This window comes from Myxine glutinosa, chromosome 1, assembly GCF_964187855.1.
Source record: "Myxine glutinosa chromosome 1, kmMyxGlut1.1, whole genome shotgun sequence".
Lineage (NCBI taxonomy): Eukaryota > Metazoa > Chordata > Myxini > Myxiniformes > Myxinidae > Myxine > Myxine glutinosa.
The window spans coordinates 12328241-12342760 of record NC_136261.1 but is presented as its reverse complement, the minus strand read 5'-3'; the positions used below and the strand labels follow the sequence as shown (position 1 = coordinate 12342760).

General features: G+C 44.4%; 1 protein-coding gene across 1 annotated transcript in view; it reads left to right on the top strand.

Moving 5' to 3' along the window:
* Window positions 1-9685, top strand: part of LOC137421326 (uncharacterized) — a 147748-nt gene extending 138063 nt beyond the window's left edge. The window contains exons 8-10 of the transcript XR_013624178.1: window positions 7397-7495; window positions 7677-7844; window positions 9602-9685. The gene's annotated coding sequence lies outside the window, so the exon portion shown is untranslated. The remainder of the gene's footprint in view (window positions 1-7396; window positions 7496-7676; window positions 7845-9601) is intronic.
* The last annotated feature ends 4835 nt before the right edge of the window (window positions 9686-14520 follow it).

Here is a 14520-nt window from a genome sequence, read left to right as displayed (position 1 = left end):
AGCGACAGAACTTCTTGGAGAGGATTGTTGAGAAAGTAGATGGGAGGGTTGTCCAGTCGATCTTTTCGGAGAGACATAGTAAGAGTGTGAGATTTGTCAGGATTGAAAGACATGTTCCACTTGTTTGACCAGTCTGTGATTTTGTCCAGGTCTTCAGAGAGTGAGGAGGCAGCAGACTGCCGATCTGAGGGAAGAGGAATGGAGCGGCAGAGAGTGGAGTCATCAGCAAAGAGATAGAGAGGATTTTCGAGAGAGTCAGAGAGATCATTGATGAAGACCAGAAAAAGCACGGGGCCCAGAACACTGCCTTGGGGAACTCCAGCCTGAACAGGAAGAGGAGATGAGAGAAACCCATTCAGGGCCACACGTTGACGACGACTAGAGAGGAAGTCCGCCAGCCATGCGTGGAGATTTCCATGGATACCAAAGGAGGAGAGTTTGGTGAGCAGAGCGGGGTGCCAGACCGTGTCGAAGGCACGTGATATGTCGAGGGAGACAGCTCTAATTTCCTGTTTGGCATTGAGGACCTCCATCCATTGTTGAGACAGCAGAAGCAGCATGTCCAGAGTAGAGTGACCTGGTCTGAAACCAAATTGATGATCAGAGATCAAGCCATTGGAGAAGAGGAAAGATTTCATATCTGAAGCAATGATGGATTCCATGACTTTGCTGATAATTGGGAGAAGGCTGATTGGTCTGTAGTTGCTAGGATCTGTTTTTGCACCTTTTTTGTGCAAAGCGGTGATGTTGGCTGATTTCCAAGCAGATGGCAGTTGACCTTGAGCAAAAGAGAGGGTGAAGAGAACAGAGAGAGGGTGAGATAGAGCAGCAGAGCAGGATTTTAGGACCCGTGGGCTGATGCCGTCGGGTCCAGTTGCAGAATCAGAGTCGAGGGTTGACAGAAACTTTTCCACCTTGTCAGGAGGAAAGGACACGGAGTCCAGGAGCAGCAGGGTACGACTGGGTATGGTGGGTACAGAAAGGGATGGGTTTGGGACACAAGATTTAGAGGCAAACACAGAGTTGAGGCATTCAGCTTTTTCACGTGCGGAGTCAGCTGTGTAGCCGTTTGAGGTAAGGGAGGGGATGGAGGGGGAACAAACACCAGAAACGGATTTGACCAGACGCCACCAGGATTTGGAAGAGGGAGACAGATAAGAGAGTTCGGTCTTGAGAATGGAGAGATATTGTTTCCTGGCTCTCCTGAGGGTGGACACACACTTGTTTCGGGCTTTGTGAAAGGAAATGAGATTTCCTTCCGTTGGATTTGCTTTCCAGGAGACGAAGGCAAGTTGTTTCTGGGCAACAGCCTCACCACAAGATTCCGTGTACCATGGACGGGAGGAAGGGTATGACAACTGAAGACGAGATGGGATAAATCTGTGCATGAGAGAGAGCAATTTACTTTGGAAGAATTCCCAGGATGAGTTGATGTCAGAGGTGGTAGAGATGGGAGACCAGTCCAGATGATTGATGGCTGCTTGAAGACCGTGCCAGTTGGCCTGAGTGAAATGCCAGACTCGTCGACGCTGAGCAGGCTCCCTGAGGATGGTCAGAGAGATGTCCACTTTAACAAGGACATGATCAGATGATCCGATCGGAGCAGAAGAAGAGCAGCAGACATTTTCAGGGAAGTTAGTCATAACCAAGTCCAGAAGAGAAGATGTTCCGTTGACTGAGATCCGGGTCGGGAAATTGACAGATTGTGTCAGTCCCAGTGAGTCGCAGAAGTCCTTTGCTGAAGAGCCATGGCTGGTGAGAGAGGTACCCACACCCAGCCAACTGGCATGGTGACAATTGAAATCACCACATATGAGGAAGAGAGAGTTGGGATGAGTAGATAGAAGTTGGTCCATATCATCAGACAGCGAGATGTAGATGGAGTCATCACTGTTTGGTGGACGGTACAACACACATATGAACAAGAGGTGGGAGCGAAGGGGAAGCCGTAGCCAGAGGTATTCCTGGGGGTGAGGTGGAGAGAGTGCAGTGCAGGGCGAGTGAGGAAGAGAGTTTTTGATAAAGATAGCAACCCCGCCTCCAGGACGAGGCTCAGGTCTATCATACCGGAGGAGGGAGTAGCCCGGGAGAGATACTATGGAATCAGAGACATCATAAAGGAGGAAAGTTTCTGTTAAGCAGATCACGTCTGGTTTGACAGAAGCAACCTGTATGGAGAGATCAGTTAAGTTTGAACGAAGGCCCCGGATGTTTGAGGTCCATACCGTTAATGAAGAGGAAGGGGGAGCATCAGATACAGAACAGGGGGGAGGAGGGGTAGGGTAAGAGGTGGAAGAGGTGGAAGAGGTAGGGAGAGCTGTTGAAGGTGTGTCAGAGATTTCAGAATAGCTCGGAGAAAGGGAAGGATGGGGCGGACAAAAGGTTTGATGGTGATTGGGTGAGCCACAATGAGGTGTTATTTGAGGAGGGGGAAGAGCGAGGCAGAAGGTTGGGGGAGATGGAGGTGAGAGTTTGAAGGGGGAAGAAGCGGGGAGGACGCTTTGAGGAGGGGGAGTGAGAGGGGGGAAATTGAGAAGCAATGAGGGTGGGGAGATTTGAAGGGGAGGGGTGAGGGGGGAGTTTGGGAGGGAAGGGACAAGGGGAGGGATTTGAAAGGGATGGGGGAGATTTGGAGGGGAGGGGTGAGGCAGGAGTCTAGGAGGGGAGGGGCGAGGGGGCGTCTTGGCGGGGAGGGGTGAGGGGGTAGTTTAGGAGGGAGGGGGCAAGGGGGGAGATTTGAAAGGGATGGGTGATGGGGAAGATTTGGAGGGGAGGGGTGATGGGGAAGATTTGGAGGGGAGGGGTTATGGGGAAGATTTGGAGGGGAGGGGTGAGATTGGATTTTTGAAAGTGTACGATTTATGGGAAACGAACATTTATTGCAAAATGAGTTTCTTGTGACCGAGTTAAAAATATGTTTAAGGACGCTGGATGGAGGATGGAGTGCAGGAGAGTTTAGGGAATGTAGAAAAAAGGCACTATAGGAGATGGATATTTTTTTTGGGATGAATTGATTTGGTGAGCAAGTCGAAAGCAGCCTTTTAAAGAAGAAGAAGAAAAAGGTGTTATAAAATATGACGGAATACATAACTTGAGGGGAAAGTGTAAACATTGAAGGTTAATGAGTGAAAACTATCTGGGTAAATGGGGGAGAAACACGTGGTCGAAGAACGACACGAACGAATAAGAATGAATAAACGAATGAGAACAGAGAAGGAATTTTTTTTTTTTTTTTTTTTTTTTTTTTGAGTTGAGATTTACATACACAAGGAAGTAGGTAGGCTATGGGTGAAAAGCCTGGGAATACAGAGAACGAAAGTTATTGGATCACAAACGACGGACCGCTGAGAGAAAAACAAAGCCTCAAGGTTGTACAGTGCACACTGTACAAGGCCTTGCTCGCGACACGGCAAACAGACGATCAATTTATGAAAGATAAACACCGAGAAACAACCAAAGTTGCACACAATAACTTCACACACCGAAAGATAAATACAGTTTCGACAAAATACAATTGTGAACAGACTTAACTTCGAAAAACGTGGAGACCGTGTGGAGCTTCGAAAATCCCTCCCACCGTCTCCGAGATCTCGCGAGATCTCTCAATCTATCATCAAATCACTATCATCACTATCATCAAAGTTCAATGAGAACACAGTATCATCTGTGTACACTGAATTATCATCACTAAAATTACTATCACTATCACTCATTGATTCACTATCATCATCATAAAGCTACTCTCATAACTATCATTTGAGCACAAACTATTAGTATCATAATTATCATTAGATCCTAGACTCTCAGTATCACATTCAGATCCTGGACTCTCAGAGTATTGACTGTTAATATCACTCATTTACATACCATTAAACTTCCATCAATATCTATATATTTTCTTTCATTAGAACTAATAACCACAATATTTTTTACATTAAATGTTATTTTCAAATAATCTCTAATAATCAGGGTACGGAATGATAGTTCACCACTAATATTCATATTATTAATTTCACCCACATCTTTGGGTCTATTAAAGAATATACAAATGTTTCCTCTAGAATCGTTGATGGTCTTATCATTCATTTTCAAAGCTTCTTTATCAATGATCTTTTCAAGCTTTGCGTAAATTGCCGGTAGTAGTGGAGAAACTTTGTCAAATTTACTTCAATAGAGTTATTAATTAACATAGCTTGTCCCGTAAATTTAATAAAAGGACACATGTTATTCTCCATTATGGGTTTAATCCAAAATTTCCATATTATCTTTGTTCAATTTAACATCTTTGACATATTTTTCTATATCTTCCACCGAAGTAGAGATTGATTGAAATTTGTCTTTTGTGTTTTGAAACATTGTATTTATTAGCTAATAAACTTGCGTTTAGTTTAAGTAAAAATTTACTATATAAATATGATAGAAGGATATTTCGAATTTCCAGACTCTCCATATGATAAATTAGAGAATTGTCCGGCTTGTGATAGAGTGGGGCTTAATGATGAGGATTCATACAAACAATGTTTATTCTGTGATTATCTTCTAATTAATGATAATAAAAAAATAAAAAAAATATAACTCTTTTAAATTAGAACCAAAAATGAATTACTTTACAAGATTAATAAGAGAGATGAATGTTAAGTATATATATATATACGTATATGTATATATATATATATATATATATATATATATATATAATTATATATATATATATATATATATATATATATATATTTTTTTTTTTGTATACAAGATCGAGGCTCGGGAAAGCGAACATTAATCACACAGAAAGACAAACAGACACATAAAACAAATAACATCGGGAGCGGTAGACAAGATGGGGAGAGAGGGGGAAGGACACAAACACAACATTTGAGAGCAGGGACCGAGAGACATGGAGACATCGAGAGATCTGTGGGAGGGAGAGGGCTTTGGGGGGGAGGCATGTGAAGGGGGCGGGGGGGTGGGAGAGGTATAAACATATGGACACTGCCAGTATTTACAGGAAAGAAGTTGGAATTTCAAACAAGGTGGATCTGGGGTGAATTAGTGGGGGTAGAAAAGATCAAGGTTATGGATGGGGGAAGATAAGAGATGGTGGTGAACAGCTGTTTTAAAGACCAGGAGGGAGGAGAGGGATTGAAGGGAGTGTGGGAGTTTGTTCCACAGGCGGGAGAAAAGAGGATTGAAAGAGTGAAGTTGAGCAGAGAGCCGAGATTTCGGCAGTTTAACCATCAGAGGGTTGCTGGCAGATCTTGTGCGACCTGTAGGAATATTTGGGGGGACAGAGCACAGAGAGAGCTGGGGGAGCAAGGCCGGAGAGGAGTCGGTAGAAGACAGAAAGACCACCTACCTGCCTGCAGTGAGTGAGTGAAAGGCCCTCAGAGATAGCTTCATCGCGGGAGATTCCAATGATTTTGAAAGCTTTGGATTCGACAGCGTGAAGACGAGCTAGGTGTGAGGCAGGAGCACCAGCCCAGAGGGGAGAGCAGTATTCCATTGAGCTGCGGATGAAAGCCTTGTATGTGGTGAGGAGCTCAAGTGTGCCAAGGAAGGACTTCGCACGACGGAGGATGCCCAGTCGGCGACTGGCTTTGGAGGCCAGATTTGAAATGTGGTTTTCCCAGGAAAGATCATGGCAGATAGTGAGACCCCAAAGCTTGGGTGACAGAACTTCTTGGAGAGGATTATTCAGAAAGTGGATAGGAGGGTTGTCCAGTCCGTCTTTTCGGAGAGACATCGTAAGAGAGTGAGATTTGTCAGGATTGAAAGACATGTCCCACTTGTTTGCCCAGTCAGTGATTTTGTCCAGGTCTGCAGATAGTGAGGAGGGCTGCAGACTGCCGATCTGAGGGATGGGGAATGGAGCGGCAGAGAGTGGAGTCATCAGCAAAGAGATAGAGAGGATTTTCAAGAGAGTCGGAGAGATCATTGATGAAGACCAGAAAAAGCAAAGGGCCCAGAACACTGGCTTGGGGGAACTCCAGCCTGAACAGGAAGAGGAGATGAGAGAAACCCATTCAGGGCCACACGTTGACTACGTCTAGAGAGGAAGTCCGCCAGCCATGCGTGGAGATTTCCATGGATACCAAAGGAGGAGAGTTTGGTGAGCAGAGCGGCATGCCAGACCGTATCGAAGGCACGTGATCTATTGAGGGAGACAGCTCTAATTTCCTGTTTGGCATTGAGGACCTCCATCCATTGTTGAGCCAGCAGAAGCAGCATGTCCAGAGTAGAATGACCTGGTCTGAAACCAAATTGATGATCAGAGATCAAGCCATTGGAGAAGAGGAAAGATTTCATATCCGAAGCAATGATGGATTCCATGACTTTGCTGATAATTGGGAGAAGGCTGATTGGTCTGTGGTTGCTAGGATCTGTTTTTGCACCTTTTTGTGTAAAGCGGTGATGTTGGCTGATTTCCAAGCAGATGGCAGTTGACCTTGAGCAAAAGAGAGGGTGAAGAGAACAGAGAGAGGGAGTGAAAGAGCGGAAGAACAGGATTTTAGGACCCGTGGGGTGATGCCGTCAGGTCAGTTGCAGAATCAGAGTCGAGGGTTGACAGAAACTTTTCCACCTTGTCACGAGGAAAGGACACAGAGTCCAGGAGCAGCTGGGTATGACTGGGTATGGTGGGTACAGAGAGGGATGGGTTAGGGACACAAGATTTAGAGGCAAACACAGAGTTGAGGCATTCAGCTTTTTCACTTTTTTAGCTGTGTCGCCGTTTGAGGTAAGGGAGGGGATGGAGGGGGAACAAACACCAGATTGTCTTTTTGTGATCAATGTTTGCTCTTACACGAGCTTCGATCTTGGAAACAGAAAAAATAAATAAAAAATACAACTCATCCACTCAACCACGTCCGAATCCGTCCACAACGTTTTGAAATATCGTGCTATATATCGTTTTGGCCCTATCTCTGTATGGTGAAACAATCACAAAAAAATAGAGTATCCGGATCCGGCTCTTCATCAAAATGTAATCATTTCATCCGAATCCGTCCACAACCTTTTGAGATATCCTGTTCACAAACAAACAAACAAACAGACAAGAAAGATGTCATGCAGAGCGAAATCCATGAAACAAATTCGACCTTAAAAAAATAGTTTGTGGTTGAATTAAATGCAAATCCTCTTCAAATATCAAGTTAATTGGATGAAAATTGGAGATTTTAGAAATTCGGCCGATGTTGACCTTTGGAATTCCAACACCGCCTGATCCCACTGATATGTATGGACCTTCCTTTACACGTCGCGATGCAAGGTAGTTACCATAACAACTAGAAAAAGCACTGCTGAAGCCTGTTCCGTGGTTTACCATGCAGATGTTATTTGGTAAGTGCAGGTGCAGCTCCTTGTCTCCAAAATCCTGGGTCATTCTTGTCTCGCCCTGCAGCTCACAGAAGAATTCTTCCGCAATCAACTGAGAAGACGTTATGTTGGAGACAACGGCACGGACATATTCAACCGGGCCTGGAACACCATTATGACGACCGTAAGCACATTGGGGCAAACGAAGGGGAGGTGAAGGTCCAGAGGCTGGGAAGGGGTATATCTTGTATTCACAATTTGGATGAGTTTATTGATCAGTTGTAATCTGCTCTGTGATTGCTCTGATGGACACTTTGTTGTGTGTCAAGTGATTCACTCGAGTTCGCCCTTCATTTCCATGACAGCTGCAGTGTTGCGGCGCTTCCGGCCCAGCAGATTTTGCACACAATTCGCGTTTCTCACGCGCTGCTGGAGGGAATGTGGTTCCCAACGTTTTCTGCACACAGTTGTCGGGTGCAGCAATCGACGCTGCACGCTGTCAACGCCTCGAACCTGGGTTTTTCCACAGACAGGTGTGTGAAGTGATCTCATCAAGCTCGCAAACCATTTCAAATGCTTTGAGAGCTTGACCAGGCCTTGACTGTAAGCCAATCACAATTTAGGGCCACAAACACATCCACACATACTTCCTTTCTCCATGACGTTAGTTCAACTGATGTTACCTGCAGATGTCTTTAAATCTTCCAAATGCGAGTGCATGGAGGCAAGTGGAAAGGCTCTTGTTTTCAAGCACTTTGAATCAGACTAAGCATGGTACTTGTTGAATTATGACCTCATGATTCCAAAATCTAATCAGTTCATGTCTACCTCATTATACATACCGACACCAGGTTTGACTTGGATCCCTTCAGCTGTTCTCAAGTTATCGTGCTAACAAAAACCGATCACGGACAGACGGATGGACAACAACAACAGGCATTTTAAAGCCATTTTCCCTAATAGAGCGGGGGTTAGCCTTGCGGTCCCCATGACAATCCTCTCCATTTTACCCTATTTTCTGCATCTCCCCTTGTTAACCCCCTTGCCCACATTTCTTCTTCCACCACCTTCAGCCAAGTCTTTCTCGGTCTTCCCCGTCCTCTACTTCCTTCTACATTCATTTCCATCACTCTTCTCAACCAGTCACTTTCATCCTTCCTCAACCTATGACCAAACCTCTCAACCTGTTTTCTCTTCACAGCATCAATCACAGGCTCTATTCCCATCATCTTTCGCAATTCATCATTTGTCTTCCTCTCTCTCAACGATACTCCACACTTCCACCGAACCATTCGCATTTCCACCCTTTCCAGCCTTCGTTGCTGCTCTACGTTCATTACCCATGTCTCGCTCCCATAAATCATAACACTTCTCACACATGCAGCATACACCTTTCCCTTCAGCTTCAACGACACTCCCCTCATCATCAGCACGCCACTCACTTCCCGTAACTTCTTCCATGCACATCTCACTCCAGCAACCGTTGCCGAGTCTGATCCACCTACGCCATTCAGCATGTGTCCTAGGTAGCAAAATGTTTTCACACCTTCCAGCTTCACGCCGTCTCCAAGATCCAACTCAACATTTCCTCCATCTGCAGCTCCCTCTGTGCACACCTTACACTTGAATGTAGCTGCCACACTGGTTAATGACCCTCTCAGACCACTACATTTTTGATGAACCTACTCAGCGCACATTGTACATTGAATTGAGTTCACTCCGACACCCGTCCTGCACACAGCACATGGCCACTTCCCAGTTCTTTCCACCTCACCACATGCTTTACCACTTGCCATCACCTTCGTCTTTCCGATATTCACCTTCAGACCTTTTATCTCCATACATTCCTTCCACTTGTTCATCTTTTCCTTCATTCCATCCATACTCTCCCCAATCAACACCAGATCATCCGCATACAACAACTCCCACGGTAAACCGTCCTTTACGTTCCGAGCCAGCATCTCCATCACAGCTACAAATAGTAGTGGACTTAGTATTGACACCTGATGCACTCCCACCTTAACCTCAAACTCACCACTGTTCCCGTCTTTCGGCCTTACAGCTGTGCGCGCTCTTTCATACATTGCCATCACTACTCTGATCAACCATTCCTCCACTCCTAACTTCCTCAATGCCCATGTCACTACTTCACGTGGAACCCCATTGAATGCTTAAAAGACGGATGGACAACCCGAAAACATAATGTCTCAGGCGATTTTGTCCGCGGAGCCGTAAAAATCAATTACACGAAAAGGAAATATCACACAAAGATCATTGGCTTCTTTTTCAGGGATGTTACATCGCTGTGGGCAAGACTCTACGTTCATCGCTGTCCCTGGTGGGAGGCATGGGGGCTGCAATCCTAACTATCGAGGTTATTATCAAAGCATCGTTTCGCCGATCAGTGTCAGACATTTTACATGTACAACTTTCCTGTACCACAAAACGTGCATGTTCAGGAGTTTGTATCTTTAGTTCACGGAGTCTTTTTTTTGCCTGCAGGTACTTGCCATGGCCTCAGCTATGTCCCTTCTGCACGGCATGAACTTACTTGGGGTGGCATCGTCAGACTTGATGTCGACAAAGATCACGGAGTTCGACCCGGAGAAGATGAATGAAACGGGACAAGCTGAAGGACAGCATGCAGTTTTGATTTGCAGATAAACTGAATTGCAATAATTTTATAAATTCTTCTCTCCAGACATCAATTACTAATTCAATTTTGTGTTTCTGGTTTGTTTATCGTTGAATTATTTTCAACAATCAAGCTTCTTTAATCAAACTGGTAAACGATATTCCATCGAGAATGTATTAAATCAACTTTAAATGAAAGTTTTTGTACATGATCTCCAAACATTTCATGAAAGGTGATTATAAATTGTTTGACATGTAAAATGTAAGGAAACAAGGTCAGACACAGATGTCTATGTGGAGCAGTGAATGGGTCGTGTGTCTCATTGATTTCCTTCGCTTTCGCTAAATCTCAAAACTAATCCCTAAAACTACAAAAGTCATAAATTAAAATCCATCTCAATTAGAAAATGATGAAAACAAAAGTAACTCAAACTATTGGAAATTTAGTTTGGGAACGGAGGATCAGAGTGGAAAAGTTTCACCGACAGTTGATCCGTACAACGAGACTGGGGAGAAGTGTCCCAAAAACACCGTTTTAATCAGATCTGAAGTCTCACTTTTTTGGTATCATGAACAAACTTTCACGAGTTGTGAAAATGCTTCACAAAAATACCCAGAAAGTGATCAATTATTGTCAGGATTTACAAAGAATGGGAAAGACATTAACAAACTAGATGGTATTCATAGAATACTTACCCTGCGCAGTCAACTTGGTGTGAGCCAACTCTTCTATTTTTGAACGTTTCTTTTTTTTAATCCAATATGGCTGCCAGACCTTGTGAGTGATGACATCATAAATTTATATTCTCTAAATAATTGTTGCATAGATCATGCTCAATTAAATTTCAAACTGATCAGACTAAGCGTTGTCCCTGTCGAATTTGACGTCATAATTATGGCACCAATGACGTCATCGTTAACAACACCTATTCCCCATATGGCTGACACGGCACACTTTACTTTACTGAAATGCAGACACAAATGTTATATTTCCATCAAAAATCGTCGGAATTTCACGAAATCTGTGTTGGTCGTGTGTTAATATACTTCAGTGATTGACAAATCTGAAATCAGAATTTTATTTGAGGCCAAAATGACCCCGTGAGGTCGCTCCGTACTTTGCCTGCTCGTCATGTGTAGTGTGATAATTAATTCCATGCCCACTCACTTCACTCACTCTTTCCACTCTTCACGCAATAACAACTTCTAGCTGCCAGACCGTACATTCAATCATCTTGAAATTTTGCACACTTGTTACAATTCCTCACCTGGACTATAATATAAAGTTTCATGTTGATCAATGAAGCGGTTCAAGAGTTATAATTTTAAAAATATTTTCGCTTAATTATTTATATCTGCCAAACCACGTCATCTATCGCAAATTCCAAAAGGTCATTTTAGCAGACTGATATGCTGAACACATCTGTGAAGTTTCCCCTCGATAGGATCAAAAATGAGGGAGGAACTAGGTTTTAAAAGTTTATGCTTAAAAACGTCATAACTCTGAATAACTCAGATTAACTCAGACTCAGAATCATAACTCAGAATCAGTCATAACTCAGAATCATTGGAATCTCCCGCGATGAAGCTACCTCCGAGGGCCTTTCACTTACTCATCGCAGGCAGGTTGGTGGTCTTTCTGTCTTCTACCGACTCCTCTCCGGCCTTTCTCCTCCAGCTCTCTCTGGGCTCTGTCCCTCAAATATTCCTACAGGTACTTGCTGGCGACGGTTCGTTTTTTCGCAGGTCTCCACGCTCTCCATCGAAATCGAAGTTAAGTCATTGTTCCAATTTGTATTTTCGTTATAACTGTCTTTCTTTTATGGTGTATGTACGTATATTGTCCCGTCAAAGATTTTCGGTGCAAATCTTTCATACCTGTATTGAAAATCGCGTTAATTCGTGTCGTCTCGAGGCCCTGTACAGTGTACACTGTACAACCTTGAGGCTTTGTTTTTTCTCTCAGCGCCTGTCGTTTGTGATCCAATAACTTTCGTTCTCTGTTTTCGCAGTCTTTCCACCCCAAAGCCTACTTCCTTGTGTAAATCTCAACTAAAAAAATCAAAAAAAAAAGACATTACCTTCTCTGTGCTCATTCGTTTATTCTTTCTTATTCGTTCGTTCGTTCTTCGTCCACGTGTTTCTCCCCCATTTCCCCAGATAGATTGTCAAATTTCAATTCGTTATTTTATCGTCCATGTGATATTGTTTGATTATAGTTAGTTTTGGTTTGAATTTCCTGTAACTCGTATTTAATTAATCGTGTTCTGCTCCTCGTGTGTGGCCTTGTACTGTAGTTGTACCCCCGTCGGTGTTTTGTTAACTTAAGTGTGTTTTGCTTGGCTCTTGGTTTTTTCCCTTCTACCCCGAACATAATACTGTCTAACGTTCTAAATCCCCACCCCCCCCCCCCCAAAAAAAAAAAAAAAAACCAAAAACATTTATTTTATTTTCTCCGTGTGTACTGTTGTCTCATCCTGTATTTTCTGTCCAGGTGTGCTGTTCGCCCCACCCCCGTTATCTCCTTGCCATCCACCGTTTGCCCTGTTCACGTGACTCGTGGTGGTCCCTCTCGGCTCTCCCCCCGTTGGTATTTTTGTGCATATAAGATTGTTCATAGTTCTGTTTAAATATTTTTAAATATGTTTAACCTTTCCCCTTCTGTTTTTTATTCAGTGGTATATTACAACACGCTGTTTTTCTTCCTATTTAAAAGGCTTTTCTCAATTTCCTCTCCAACTCATTCCACTTCAAAAAAAAGATATTCAATATCTTATACGTCTCCCTCACTACATGGTCTAAATTCACATTCATTCCATCCCTCCTCCATCATCCTGAACCGGATTGTTAACTTGAAAATCACAACAAACCCAATTTGTTATCAATGTTCGTCTTTCATTAATCATCCACTTTCTAAACTCCCCTCTTGCCCCTCCCATCCAAATCCCCCCCCTTGCACCTACACTCTGAAACTTCCCCCTTGCCCCTCCACTCTTAAACTCCCCCCTTGCCCCTCCACTCCTGAACTCCCCCCTTGCCCTTCCCCTCCTAAACTTCCCCTTTGCCCCTCCCCTCCTAATCCCCCCCCTTGCCCCTCCACTCCTGATCTCCCCCCTTTCCCCTTCCCTCCAAAACTCCCCCCTTGCCCCTCCCCTCCTAAACTCCCCCCTCACTCCTGCCCTTCAAAATTCCCCCCCAATCCCTCCCATTCAATTCTCCCCCCGTACCATTCCTCTCCAATTCTCTCTCCTCCCCCCTCCTCCTCCAAGCTGCCTCCTCCCCACTTCGTCTCCCTTCTATCTCATACCTCCACCCCCCCAAACCTTCTACTTTCCTCTGCCCCCCCTCAAACAACCCCTCACTGTGCCGCATCCCTTCACCAGCAAACCTTTCATCCTCCTCATCCTTCCCTTTCTTGGAACTCTTCTGCAACATCTGAAACACTATCAACTGCTCTCCCTACCTCCCCCTCTCATCCTTCATCTTACCCTACTCCTCCCCTCCCCTGTCCTGTACCCGATGCTCCCCCTCTCTCTTCATTAACGGTACTAGGGCATGCCCGTACTATATCTATATCTAAAATTATATCCCCCCCCTCTATTTACATGAAATGGTTTGGTCCAAAGCGAACGGCTTGCGAGTACGGTGACAATCCCCCCCCTCTATTTACATGAAATGGTTTGGTCCAAAGCGAACGGCTTGCGGAGTTTGGTAAAGAAATCGCCATAGCGTGCCCAAACGCGCAGGAAAGCGAAAGAATCGCAAATTTAAGGAAATGCCCGTACTTCCGTAAGGAAGAGAAAAAAAATGAAAAGGAAAAACATTCCAAACCGCGAGGGAAAACAACACGGCACGTCGACACAACAACGTGTCCTGTGATTGGCCGTACGTGGCTGCCAGTAGCTGCCCCCCAAAAAAAGCTTTCACCGTCCGGCGACTGAATTTAAGGGGAAAAATAAAACGCTCTTCGCTTAAAACAACGCCCTTCGCTCTGACTGAATTGGGACAATGTTTTTATGTTTTTAATTGAATTACTATCCGTAATGGCGCACGCTCTCACGGGAGCTCCGGAAGGTCGTATATCGCAGGAAAGCGAAAGAATCGCAAATTCGTTTTAATTCGTTTTAAAACATAGTTTAACGCCAACATAGCGCCAACATAGTTTGCCGACGGGAAATAAATGAATACGCTCTCAAATGTGCCATCCGAGGCAGAGTGTGTTCGCCACGTTCGGCACACGTGATAGCTCGCTGCTCTCTGATTGGTTGAATCGTTTTTTGGACATAGCTCGGTAACTACTTCTGCGATTAATTTAAAACCTTGAAAAGGCACATCCTCGGGTCCCCAGCAATATACCTGGCAAGTTTCAAGTATATCGGACCGGTAGTTGTCGAGAAACAGCGGTCACAGACAAACACACAGACACACACACAGAGATTACTGGAATTATAGATAGATGGACCTCAAACATCCGGGGCCTTCGCTCAAACCTGACTGATCTCTCCATACAGGTTGCTTCTGACAATCCAGACTTGATCTGCTTAACAGAGACTTTCCTCCTTCAAGATGTCTCTG